This window comes from Protopterus annectens, chromosome 1.part2 (genome assembly GCF_019279795.1).
Source record: "Protopterus annectens isolate FY-2018-M chromosome 1.part2, PAN1.0, whole genome shotgun sequence".
Taxonomy (NCBI): Eukaryota; Metazoa; Chordata; order Ceratodontiformes; family Protopteridae; genus Protopterus; species Protopterus annectens.
Window position 1 is genome coordinate 368,423,107 of NC_056727.1, and position 15,065 is coordinate 368,438,171.

The following is a 15,065-nucleotide window of genomic DNA, read 5'->3' on the forward strand; positions in this document are numbered from 1 at the left end:
TATAATGAATCGTAATTGAGTTATCTTACTGTAGAACTGCTGTGCGGACAACATATAAGGCAGCTATAATGAAGTGTAACTGAGTTACCTTTCTGTAGAACTGTTGTGCGGACTACATTTAAGGCAGCTATAATGATGTGTAACTGAGTTACTTTACTGTAAAACTGTTGTGTGAACTACATGTAAGGCATCTATAGTGAGGTGTAACTGAGTTACCGTACGGTAGAACTGCTGTGCGGACTACATTTAAGGCATCTATAGTGGTGTAAGTTACCTTACTGTAAAACTGTTGTGTGGAGTAGATGTAAGGCATCGATAATGAAGTGTAACTGAGTTTCCTTACTGTAGAACTGTTGTGTGGACTACATGTAAGGCAGCTTTAATGAAGTGTAAGTGAGTTACCTTACTGTAGAACTGCTGTGTGGACTACATGTAAGGCAGCTATAATGAAGTGTAACTGAATTACCCTAAAGTAGAACTGTTGTGTGGACTACATGTAAGGCAGCTTTAATGAAGTGTAACTGAGTTACCTTATTGTGGAACTGTTGTGTGAACTACATGTAATGCAGCTATAATGATGTGTTACTGAGTTACCTTACTGTATAAATGTTGTACGGACTACATGTAACGTATCTATAGTGAAGTGTAACTGAGTTACCTTACTGTAGAACTATTGTGTGGACTACATGTAAGGCATCTATAATGAAGTGTAACTGAATTACCTTTCTATAGAACTGTTGTGTGAACTACATGTAAGACATCTATACTGAAGCATTACTGAGTTACCTTACTGTAGAACTGCTGTTTGGACTACATGTAAGGCATCTGTAGTGAAGCGTAACTGAGTTACCTTACTGTAGAACTGTTGTGTGGACTACATGTAAGGCAGCTATAATGAAGCGTAACTGAGTTAGCTTACTGTAGAACTGTTGTGCTGACTATATGTAAGGCAACTATAATGAAGCGTAACTGTGTTATGTTACTGTAGACCTGCTGTGCGGACTACATGTAAGGCTTCTATAATGAAGTGTAACTGAGTTTCCTTACTGTAGAACTGTTTTGTGGACTACATGTAAGGCAGCTTTAATGAAGTGTAACTGAATCACCCTAAAGTAGAACTGTTGTGCGGACTACATGTAAGGCATCTATAATGAAGTGTAACTGAATTACCTTTCTATAGAACTGTTGTGTGAACTACATGTAAGACATCTATACTGAAGTGTTACTGAGTTACCTTACTGTAGAACTGCTGTTTGGACTACATGTAAGGCATCTGTAGTGAAGCGTAACTGAGTTACCTTACTGTAGAACTGTTGTGTGGACTACATGTAAGGCAACTATAATGAAACGTAACTGTGTTATGTTACTGTAGACCTGCTGTGCGGACTACATATAAGGCAGCTATAATGAAGAGTAACTGAGTTACCTTACTTTAGAACTGTTGTGTGGACTACATGTAAGGCATCTATAGTGAAGTGTAACTGATTTACCCTACTGTAGCTCTGTTGTGCGGACTACATGTAAGGCATCTCTAGTGAAGTGTAACTGAGTTACCTTACTTTAGAACAGTTGTGCGGACTACGTGTAAGGCAGCTATAATGAAGTGTAGCTGAGTTACCTTACTGTAGAACTGCTGTGTGGACTACATGTAAGGCAGCTATAATGAAGTGTAACTGAGTTACCGTAGCGTAGAACTGCTGTGCAGACTACATTTAAGGCGTCTATAGTGGTGTAACTGTTACCTTACTGTAGAACTGTTGTGTGGAGTACATGTAAGGCATCGATAATGAAGTGTAACTGAGTTTCCTTACTGTAGAACTGTTGTGCGGAATACGTTAAGGCATCTATAATGAAGTGTAACTGAGTTACCTTATTGTGGAACTGCTGTGCGGACTACATATAATGCAGCTATAATGATGTGTTACTGAGTTACCTTACTGTAGAAATGTTGTACGGACTACATGTAAGGCATCTATAGTGAAGTGTAACTGAGGTACCTTACTGTAGAACTGTTGTGTGGAGTACATGTAAGGCTTCTATAATGAAGTGTAACTGAGTTTCCTTACTGTAGAACTGTTGTGTGGACTACATGTAAGGCAGCTTTAATGAAGTTTAACTGTGTTACCTTACTGTAGAACTGTTGTGCAGACTACATGTAAGGCATTTATAATGAAATGTAACTGAGTTACCTTACTGTAGAACTGTTGTGTGTACTACATGTAAGGCAACTATAATGAAGTGTAACTGTTTTACCTTACTGTAGACCTATTGTGCGGACTACATGTAACGCAGTTATAATGATGTGTAACTGAGTTACCTTACTGTAGAAATGTTGTGCAGACTACATGTAGGCAAATATAGTGAAGTGTAACTGAGTTACCCTAGTGTAGAACTGTTGTGCGGACTACATGGAAGGCATCTATAATGAAGTGTAACTTAGTTACCTTACTGTGGAACTGTTGTGCAGACTACATGTAAGGCACCTATAATGAAGTGTAACTGAGTTACCTTGCTGTACAATTGTTGTGTGGACTACATGTAAGGCAGCTATAATGAAGTGTAACTGAATTACCCTAAAGTAGAACTGTTGTGCGGAGTACATGTAAGACATTGATAATGAAGTGTAACTGTGTTACCTTACTGTAGAACTGTTGTGCGGACTACAAGTAAGGCAGCTATAATGAAGTGTAACTGAATTACCCTAAAGTAGAACTGTTGTGTGGACTACATGTAAGGCAGCTTTAATGAAGCGTATCTGAGTTACCTTACTGTAGAACTGTTGTGCAGACTACATGTATGGCAACTATAATGAAGCGTAACTGTGTTACCTAACTGTAGAACTGTCTTGCTGACTACATGTAAGGCAACTATAATGAAGTGTAACTGTTTTACCTTACTGTAGACCTATTGTGCGGACTACATGTAACGCAGTTATAATGATGTGTAACTGAGTTACCTTACTTTAGAAATGTTGTGCAGACTACATGTAGGCAAATATAGTGAAGTGTAACTGAGTTACCCTAGTGTAGAACTGTTGTGCGGACTACATGGAAGGCATCTATAATGAAGTGTAACTTAGTTACCTTACTGTGGAACTGTTGTGCAGACTACATGTAAGGCACCTATAATGAAGTGTAACTGAGTTACCTTACTGTAGAACTGTTGTGTGGACTACATGTAAGGCAGCTATAATGAAGTGTAACTGAATTACCCTAAAGTAGAACTGTTGTGCGGAGTACATGTAAGGCAGTTATAATGAAGTGTAACTGAGTTACCTTACAATAGAACTGTTGTGCGGACTACATGTAAGGCATCTATAATGAATTGTAATTGAGTTAATGTTGAACTGTTGTGTGGACTACATGTAAGGCATCTATAATGAGGTGTAACTGAGTTACCTTACTGTAGAACTGCTGTGCGTACTACATTTAAGGCAGCTATAATGAAGTGTAACTGAGTTACCTTTCTGTAGAACTGTTGTGCGGACTACAAGTAATGCAGCCATAATAAAGTGTAACTGTTACCTTACTGTAGAACTGTTGTGCGGACTACATGTAAGGCATCTATAATGAAGATTAACTGAGTTACCTTACTGTATAACTGTTGTGTGATCTGCATGTAAGGCATGTATAGTGATGTGTAACTGAGTTACCTTACTGTAGAACTGTTGTGCGGCCTACATTTAAGACATCTATACTGAAGCATTACTGAGTTACCTTACTGTAGATCTGTTGTGCAGACTACATGTAAGGCATCTATAGTGAAGTGTAACTGAGTTACAATACTGTAGAACTGTTGTGCGGACTACATGTAAGGCATTTATAATGAAGTGTAACTGAGTTACCTTACTGTAGAACTGTTGTGTGGACTACATGTAAGGCAGCTATAATGAAGTGTAACTGAATTACCCTAAAGTAGAACTGTTGTGTGGAGTACATGTAAGACATTGATAATGAAGTGTAACTGAGTTACCTTACTGTAGAACTGTTGTGCAGACTACATGTATGGCATATATAATGAAGCATAACTGAGTTACCTAACTGTAGAACTGTTGTGCTGACTATATGTAAGGCAAATATAATGAAGTGTAACTGTTTTACCGTACTGTAGACCTGTTCTGCGGACTACATGTAACGCAGCTATAATGATGTGTAACTGAGTTACCTTACTGTAGAAATGTTGTGCAGACTACATGTAAGGCATCTGTAGTGAGGTGTAACTGAGTTACCCTAGTGTAGAACTGTTGTGGGGACTACATGGAAGGCATCTATAATGAAGTGTAACTGAGTTACCTTACTGTGGAACTGTTGTGCGGACTACCTCTAAGGCAGTTATAGTGAAGTGTAAATGACTTGCCTTACTGTAGAACTGTTGTGCAGACTACATGTAAGGCAGCTATAATGAAGTGTAACTGAGTTACCTTACTGCAGAACTGTTGCGTGGACTACATGTAAGGCAGCTATAATGAAGTGTAAGTGAATTACCCTAAAGTAGAACTGTTGTGCGGAGTACATGTAAGGCAGTTATAATGAAGTGTAACTGAGTTACCTTACAATAGAACTGTTGTGCAGACTACATGTAAGGCATCTGTAGTGAGGTGTAACTGAGTTACCCTAGTGTAGAGCTGTTGTGGGGACTACATGGAAGGCATCTATAATGAAGTGTAACTGAGTTACCTTACTGTGGAACTGTTGTGCGGACTACCTCTAAGGCAGTTATAGTGAAGTGTAAATGACTTGCCTTACTGTAGAACTGTTGTGCAGACTACATGGAAGGCATCTATAATGAAGTGTAACTGAGTTACCTTACTGTGGAACTGTTGTGCGGACTACCTCTAAGGCAGTTATAGTGAAGTGTAAATGACTTGCCTTACTGTAGAACTGTTGTGCAGACTACATGTAAGGCACCTATAATGAAGTGTAACTGAGTTACCTTACTGTAGAACTGTTGTGCGGACTACATGTAAGGCAGCTATAATGAAGTGTAACTGAATTACCCTAAAGTAGAACTGTTGTGCGGAGTACATGTAAGGCAGTTATAATGAAGTGTAACTGAGTTACCTTACAATAGAACTGTTGTGCAGACTACATGTAAGGCATCTATAATGAATCATAATTGAGTTACCTTACTGTTGAACTGTTGTGTGGACTACATGTAAGGCATCTATAATGAGGTGTAACTGAGTTACCTTACTGTAGAACTGTTGTGCGGACTACATTTAAGGCAGCTATAATGAAGTCTAACTGAGTAACCTTTCTGTAGAACTGTTGTACGGACTACAAGTAAGGCAGCCATAATAAAGTGTAAGTGTTACCTTACTGTAGAACTGTTGTGAGGACTACATGTAAGGCTTCTATAATGAAGATTAACTGAGTTACCTTACTGTATAACTGTTGTGTGATCTGCATGTAAGGCATGTATGGTGATGCGTAACTGAGTTAGTTTACTGTAGAACTGTTGTGCGGCCTACATTTAAGACATCTATACTGAAGCATTACTGAGTTACCTTACTGTAGATCTGTTGTGCGGACTACATGTAAGGCATCTATAATGAATCGTAATTGAGTTATCTTACTGTTGAACTGTTGTGTGGACTACATGTAAGGCATCTATAATGAGGTGTATCTGAGCCAACTTACTGTAGAACTGTTTTGTGGACTACATGTAAGGCAGCTATAATGAAGTGTAACTGAATTACCCTACTGTAGATCTGTTGTGCGAACTACATGTAAGGCATCTGTAATGAAGTGTAACTGAATTACCCTAAAGTAGAACTGGTGTGTGTAGTACATGTAAGGCATGGATAATGAAGTGTAACTGAGTTACCTTACTGTATAACTGCTGTGCGGACAACATATAAGGCAGCTATAATGAAGTGTAACTGAGTTACCTTTCTGTAGAACTGTTGTGCGGATTACATTTAAGGCAGCTATAATGATGTGTAACTGAGTTACTTTGCTGTAAAACTGTTGTGTGAACTACATGTAAGGCATCTATAGTGAGGTGTAACTGAGTTACCGTACGGTAGAACTGCTGTGCGGACTACATTTAAGGCATCTATAGTGGTGTAACTGAGTTACCTTACTGTAAAACTGTTGTGTGGAGTAGATGTAAGGCATCGATAATGAAGTGTAACTGAGTTTCCTTACTGTAGAACTGCTGTGTGGACTACATGTAAGGCAGCTATAATGAAGTGTAAGTGAGTTTCCTTACTGTAGAACTGCTGTGTGGACTACATGTAAGGCAGCTATAATGAAGTGTAACTGAATTACCCTAAAGTAGAACTGTTGTGTGGACTACATGTAATGCAGCTATAATGATGTGTTACTGAGTTACCTTATTGTGGAACTGTTGTGTGAACTACATGTAATGCAGCTATAATGATGTGTTACTGAGTTACCTTACTGTATAAATGTTGTGGACTACATGTAAGGCAGCTATAGTGAAGTGTAACTGAGTTACCTTACTGTAGAACTATTGTGTGGACTACATGTAAGGCATCTATAATGAAGTGTAACTGAATTACCTTTCTATAGAACTGTTGTGTGAACTACATGTAAGACATCTATACTGAAGCATTACTGAGTTACCTTACTGTAGAACTGCTGTTTGGACTACATGTAAGGCATCTGTAGTGAAGCGTAACTGAGTTACCTTACTGTAGAACTGTTGTGTGGACTACATGTAAGGCAGCTATAATGAAGCGTAACTGAGTTAGCTTACTGTAGAACTGTTGTGCTGACTATATGTAAGGCAACTATAATGAAGCGTAACTGTGTTATGTTACTGTAGACCTGCTGTGCGGACTACATGTAAGGCTTCTATAATGAAGTGTAACTGAGTTTCCTTACTGTAGAACTGTTGTGTGGACTACATGTAAGGCAGCTTTAATGAAGTGTAACTGAATCACCCTAAAGTAGAACTGTTGTGCGGACTACATGTAAGGCATCTATAATGAAGTGTAACTGAATTACCTTTCTATAGAACTGTTGTGTGAACTACATGTAAGACATCTATACTGAAGTGTTACTGAGTTACCTTACTGTAGAACTGCTGTTTGGACTACATGTAAGGCATCTGTAGTGAAGCGTAACTGAGTTACCTTACTGTAGAACTGTTGTGTGGACTACATGTAAGGCAACTATAATGAAATGTAACTGTGTTATGTTACTGTAGACCTGCTGTGCGGACTACATATAAGGCAGCTATAATGAAGAGTAACTGAGTTATCTTACTTTAGAACTGTTGTGTGGACTACATGTAAGGCATCTATAGTGAAGTGTAACTGATTTACCCTACTGTAGATCTGTTGTGCGGACTACATGTAAGGCATCTCTAGTGAAGTGTAACTGAGTTACCTTACTTTAGAACAGTTGTGCGGACTACGTGTAAGGCAGCTTTAATGAAGTGTAGCTGAGTTACCTTACTGTAGAACTGCTGTGTGGACTACATGTAAGGCAGCTATAATGAAGTGTAACTGAGTTACCGTAGCGTAGAACTGCTGTGCAGACTACATTTAAGGCGTCTATAGTGGTGTAACTGTTACCTTACTGTAGAACTGTTGTGTGGAGTACATGTAAGGCATCGATAATGAAGTGTAACTGAGTTTCCTTACTGTAGAACTGTTGTGCGGAATACGTTAAGGCATCTATAATGAAGTGTAACTGAGTTACCTTATTGTGGAACTGCTGTGCGGACTACATATAATGCAGCTATAATGATGTGTTACTGAGTTACCTTACTGTAGAAATGTTGTACGGACTACATGTAAGGCATCTATAGTGAAGTGTAACTGAGGTACCTTACTGTAGAACTGTTGTGTGGAGTACATGTAAGGCTTCTATAATGAAGTGTAACTGAGTTTCCTTACTGTAGAACTGTTGTGTGGACTACATGTAAGGCAGCTATAATGAAGTGTAACTGAATCACCCTAAAGTAGAACTGTTGTGCAGAGTACATGTAAGACATTGATAATGAAGTGTAACTGAGTTACCTTACTGTAGAACTGTTGTGCGGACTACATGTAAGGCATCTATAATGAAGTGTAACTGAGTTACCTTACTGTAGAACTGTTGTGCAGACTACATGTAAGGCATCTATAATGAAATGTAACTGAGTTACCTTACTGTAGATTTGTTGTGCAGACTACATGTAAGGCAGCTCTAATGAAGTGTAACTGAGTTACCTTTCTGTAGAACTGCTTTGCGGACTACAAGTAAGGCAGCTATAATGAAGTCTAACTGTTAACTTCCTATAGAACTGTTGTGTGGACTACATGTAAGACATCTATACTGAAGCATTACTGAGTTACCTTACTGTAGAACTGCTGTTTGGACTACATGTAAGGCATCTGTAGTGAAGCGTAACTGAGATACCTTACTGTAGAACTGTTGTGTGGACTACATGTAAGGCAGCTATAATGAAGCGTGACTGAGTTAGCTTACTGTAGAACTGTTGTGCTGACTATATGTAAGGCAACTATAATAAAGCATAACTGTGTTACGTTACTGTAGACCTGCTGTGCGGACTACATGTAAGGCATCGATAATGAAGTGTAACTGAGTTACCTTACTGTAGAACTGTTGTGTGGACTACATGTAAGGCATCTATAGTGAAGTGTAACTGATTTACCCTACTGTAGATCTGTTGTGTGGACTACATGTAAGGCATCTCTAGTGAAGTGTAACTGAGTTACCCTACTGTAGATCTGTTGTGCGGACTACATGTAAGGCATCTCTAGTGAAGTGTAACTGAGTTACCTTACTTTAGAACTGCTGTGCAGACTACGTGTAAGGCAGCTATAATGAAGTGTAACTGAGTTACCTTACTGTAGAACTGTTGTGCGGACTACATGTAAGGCAGTTATAATGAAGTGTAACTGAATTACCCTAAAGTAGAACTGTTGTGTGGAGTGCATGTAAGGCATCGATAATGAAGTGTAACTGAGTTACCTTACTGTAAAACTGCTGTGCGGACTACATGTAACGCAGCTATAATGATGTGTAACTGAGTTACCTTACTGTAGAAATGTTGTACGGACTACATGTAAGGCATCTATAGTGTAGTGTAACTGAGTTACCCTTGTGTAGAACTGTTGTGCGGACTACATGGAAGGCATCTATAATGAAGTGTAACTGAGTTACCTTGTTGTGGAACTGTTGTGCGGACTACATATAAGGCAGCTATAATGAAGTGTAACTGAGTTACCTTACTGTAAAACTGTTGTGTGGACTACATGTAACGCAGCTATAATGATCTGCAACTGAGTTACCTTACTGTAGAAATGTTGTACGGACCACGTGTAAGGCATCTATAGTGAAGTGTAACTGAGTTACCCTAGTGTAGAACTGTTGTGCGGACTACATGTAAGGCATCTATAATGAAGTGTAAATGAGTTACCTTACTGTAGAACTGTTGTGCGGACTACATGCAAGGCAGTTATAATGAAGTGTAACTGAGTTACCTTACTGTACAATTGTTGTGTGGACTACATGTAAGGCAGCTATAATGAAGTGTAACTGAATTACCCTAAAGTAGAACTGTTGTGCGGAGTACATGTAAGACATTGATAATGAAGTGTAACTGTGTTACCTTACTGTAGAACTGTTGTGCAGACTACAAGTAAGGCAGCTATAATGAAGTGTAACTGAGCTACAGTGCTGTAGAACTTTTGTGCATACTACATGTAAGGCATCTATAATGAATCATAACTGAGTTACCTTACTGTTAAACTGTTGTGTGGACTACATGTAAGGCATCTATAATGAAGTGTAACTGAGTTACCTTACTGTACAACTGTTGTGCGGACTACATTTAAGGCAGCGATAATGAAGTGTAATTGAGTTTCCTTTCTGTAGAACTGTTGTGCGGACTACAAGTAAAGCAACTATAATGAAGTGTAACTGTTACCTTACTATAGAACTGTTGTGCGGACTACATGTAAGGCATCTATAATGAAGCATAACTGAGTTAACTTACTGTAGAACTGTTGTGTGGACTGCATGTAAGGCATTTATAGTGTTGCATAACTGAGTTACCTTACTGTAGATCTGTTGTGTGGCCTATATGTAAGACATCTATACTGAAGCATTACTGAGTTACCTTAATGTAGAACTGTTGTAAGGACTACATGTAAGGTGTTTATAGTGAAGCGTAACTGTGTTACTTTACTGTAGACCTGTTGTGCGGACTACATATAAGGCAGCTATAATGAAGAGTAACTGAGTTATCTTACTTTAGAACTGTTGTGTGGACTACATGTAAGGCAGCAATTGTGAAGTGTAACTGAGTTACCTTACTGTAGAACTGCTTTGTGGACTACATGTAAGGCATCTATAGTGAAGTGCAACTGATTTACCCTACTGTAAATCAGTTGTGCGGACTACATGTAAGGCATCTACAGTGAAGTGTAACTGAGTTACCTTACTGTAGAACTGTTGTGTGGACTACATGTAAGGTATAGATAATGAAGTGTAACTGAGTTACCTTACTTTAGAACTGTTGTGTGGACTACATGTAAGGCAGGTATAATGAAGTGTAACTGAGTTAACTTCCTGTAGAACTGTTGTGCGGTCTACATGTAAGGCAGCTATAATGAGGTATAACTGTGTAACCTTACTGTAGAACTGTTGTGTGGATGACATGTAAGGCAGCTAAAATATAGTGCAACTTAGTTACCTTACTGTAGAACTGTTGTGCGGACTACATGTAAGGCATCTAAAGTGAAGTGCAACTGATTTACCTTACTGTAGAACTGTTGTGCGGACCACATGTAAGGCATCCATAGTGAAGTGTAACTGAGTTACCTTACTGTAGAACTGTTGTGTGGACTGCATGTAAGGCATCTATAATGAAGTGTTACTAAATTACCTTACTGTAGAACTGATGTACTTCGTGTTTTACTATTGCAGTCATCACATTTGCGTTATCTGCTTGCAGTAGCCCTCAGTCGGTCTGATTATCAAAGTCTTGGGTCCCGCTTCGGTTGCTGTCTCATCTTCCATGACGTCAGGTAGTCAGGGGTATAAAGTTTTCAGCCGATGCCATTACATCAGTCTTTCTTGCCATGCAGTGCCCGAAGCAGAAGCAGTTCGCAAGTGTTGGTAGGCCGACTCCTGAAATTTTCATTTTCGAGTTTCATAATCGAAGTCTTCAACTAAAGCTAAATACCCCGTTGGGGAAACTTTTTCTTGCTTTACACCGATGACAGTTTTCTTCTTCTTTTGGCTACTCCCATTAGGGGTCGCCACAACAGATCAACTGTTTCCATGTCTTCCTGTCCTCTGCATCTTGCTCAGTCACACCAACCACCTGCATGTCCTCTCTCACCACATCCATAAACCTTATCTTAGGCCTTCCTCTTTTCCTGTTACCTGGCAGCTTCATCCTTAGCATCTTTTTCCCAATATACTCTGCATCCCTCCTTAGCACATGTCTAATCCAACGTAATCTTACTTCTCTGGCTTTGTCTCCAAACCTTCCAACCCAGGCTGACCCTCTAATATACTTATTCCTAATCCTATCCATCCTCGTCACACCCAGTGGAAATCTTAACATCTTCAACTCTGCCATGTCAAGCTCTGACTCCTGCCTTTTTGTCATTGCCACTGCCTCCAACCCATATAACATAACTGGTCTCACTACCCTCTTGTAGACCTTTCCTTTCACTCTTACTGGTACTCTACACCGATGACAGTAAAAGTCAATAATTGTATTTCTTGTTGAAAGGAAATACCTCATAAAGATTTTCATTCATACTGTAGTCCCTGCCTTGGCCCTGACCATGACGTACCTCGCTGTCAGTTTTGTGCCTTATTTAAACCACAAACTATTTGTCATCGGTACATTTTTCCTTCTAAATATTTTGGTACTCGGTTCAATTATCCAGATATGTCTTCGGTAAGCCACCCGACTACCGACATTCCAAAAAAATGCAAAGATAAAGACAGAGACAGGCAGCCTAGATCCAAAGCTTCCGACAACGCTTCTCCTAAACAAGTCACCAGTTCGCCGGTACTCAGTGAGGCGCTTTTGCAGCCCCTGATACCTGTTACTTCAGATTCGCAGGCCTCTACTGAGACCCATTTGGAGTCCGGTATGCCACGAGATGCTTTAACTGTGGAACCTGCGGATGTCTCTACCTTGGATGGGTTCAGAGCCGCTGTGCAGGCACAGGCTTTTGAGGGTGTATTCAGGCCTACTGACTTGCATATTAAACTGACACCATCTTCTTCTTCTAGGCCTAAAACTCTAACCATGCCTAGGAAACCGACGCCCAGACTGCATGGTCAGGCCTCTACACCTAAAAAACAAATTATAAGAATGGCTGAAGACCTTATTACTTTAATCAGTGGAAGCCAACCTTCCCCCTCTAAGAGACCTAGGACTGAATTTGCTTATGATACTTCTGACCAGGATGCTGAATTTTCTGTCTCCTCTGATGACCAGGATTTACCCTTATCTACCTATGAGGATTCTGATGCAGAGGACTCTATTCCCTCTGCTTCTCCCCCAGAGGATTTTTCTTTTGGTGAAACCTTGCATACTCTTACGGAGCATTTTCACTGGGAAAGCCAGGATTACTCTAATTCTAAAAAGAGGTTTAGAGATTTCTTACTCCTGCCCCAACACAGGCCTTTAGCTATCCTTCCTGTGCTGGACATTGTTGACAATGCCTTTTCGGAAACTAGCTTGGCCCCTGACTCTTTACCTCCTGCTCCCAGAAAACCTGATAGATTTTACAGGGTTCCTGATTCTCACAAGTTCCTTTTTAAAAATCCTACTGAGGATCCTGAGACTATTTCACAGGGACCCAAGGGCATTAAGGCTACTACTGCCAAAAATCCTACCCCCTCTGATAGAGGTTCCAGGACCCTGGATAGATGGGGTAAGAAGGTATACACCTCTGCAACCTTGGCCATCAGGGTCTTAAATTGCCAGTTTCATATGTTAAAGTATCAGCAGCATATTATTGGATTGATTAAATAGAAAATGATGTTGATTCCTGATTGTGCTGAAAATAAGGATTTACAGGATTTAATGCATTCTGCTGAAAAGGTTGGAAAACATACTTTGCAATGTGGTTTTTATTCACTAGAGGCATCTTGCAGGGCTGCTGTCACCGGGTCTGTACTTACAAGACATGCTTGGCTTAAGGAGCAATCTTTGCCAGATCATGTTAAAACTAAATTGCTTGATGCTCCCTTAAATCAGGACTGCCTGTTTGGCAACAAAACAGAAGAAGTTCTTAAAAATATGAAGGAAAAAGCTAAATCTATGCAAACTGTTAAAGATTTCTTACAAGTGCAGCCTCCTAGATTTAGTAGGCATTGGCCCTCTCAAAACATTGGTCCTTTCCTGCCTCTTCCAGGCCTTCTCAGTTCAAACCCAGAACCAGCAGAACACCCAAGCTTCAGTCCCAGGGTATGCACAGGACTAAGCAGTGGGGGACTCACAATTCCAAATCAGGGAGTAGTAAGACTCTCCCCTATGGTAAGCTGTCTCAATGACTTAACTTTAAAACTTCCAAGCATTTCACAACTGACTGCTCCTTTAGGAGGAAAGATTGCTCTGCAAGCAAAAAACTGGGAACTCATTACCCAGGACAAATGAGTTTTAAATATAGTTTCCCAAGGATACAGATTTCACTTCTACACATTACCAACCCCAAACGGTTGGCCAGATATACCCCCAAATCAGTGGGCAGAGGCTCAAAAGCAAGTACTCTCTCTCTTAAGATTACAGACTATTCAGACTGTATCAGAAGAGGAAAAGGGACAAGGTGTCTACTCAAGACTTTTCCTGGTACCCAGAAAAGGCAACTCATGGCGTTCTATCCTGGACCTGTCTATCCTAAACACCTTTTTGATGATTCCAAAATTCAAGATGTTAACTCTTCACCAATTGCTTCCCATAATAGGAAAATATGCCTGGTTGGCAACACTGGATTTAAAGGAAGCCTACCTGCACATCCCAGTCTGGGAATCTTGCAGAAAATACCTATGCTTTAAAGCAGGCTACATGCACTATCAGTTTTCTACACTCCCCTTTGGCTTATCTACTGTGCCCAGGGTATTCACAAAGTGCCTAGCTCCAGTCATTGCATTTTGCAGGCAAAGAAATATTCAAATATACCCATACCTGGATGATTGTCTAATTCAGACAGAAAGCCAGGACATACTTCTGAGTCATCTGGCATTTGTCCAAAAGGTGTTAACTTGTCTGGGGTACACCATGAATGAAAAGAAATCACATCTGGTACCCTGTCAACAAATTATATTCCTGGGAGCAAGCTTGAACACAACTTCCCAGATGGCTTTCCTCACTCCAGAGAAACAAATTCATTTGACAACTTACTTCAAACTAGTGGCCACAAAAAAACCCTGCTATCTGCAAGGCAAATACTGCAAGCCTTGGGGTTCATGGCCTCATGCATTCTACTAATTCCATATGCAAGACTGCATATGAGGAAATTTCAATGGTATTTAAAAAGCCTATGGTGTCAACATTCTCAGGATCTAGAAGCAATGATTCCTATCATACCTTGCCTACGGTTAGAATTCCTTTGGTGGACAGAGGCCTGCCACCAAAACAAGGTACTACCATTCACTGTGCCCCCTGCTGCCCAAACCCAAACAACAGATGCATCAGACTATGCATGGAGGGCTCACCTGGCAGGGAAGTGCATTCAGGGCAAATGGAACCCAAGTCAAATGCACCTGCATATCAATCAAAAAGAAATGTTAGCTGTATAGAATGCTCTGACAGCCTTCAAGACCACATTCTTCCAGGACAATTAATGGTAAAGACGGACAACACCACTGCTATGTGGTACATAAACAAGCAGGGGGGTACCCATTCTTACCCCCTCTGCAGACAAGCCATGGCTCTGTGGAACACAGCCTTGAGCTACCAAGTGCATTTACAGGCTCAATTCCTGCCAGGAAAACTAAATACACTGGCAGACGAACAAAGCAGAAATCTCATGGACCCACACGAGTGGAAAAAGGAACCAAAGATTTTCAACATGTTGATCAACAAATGGGGGATCCCAGATATAGACCTGT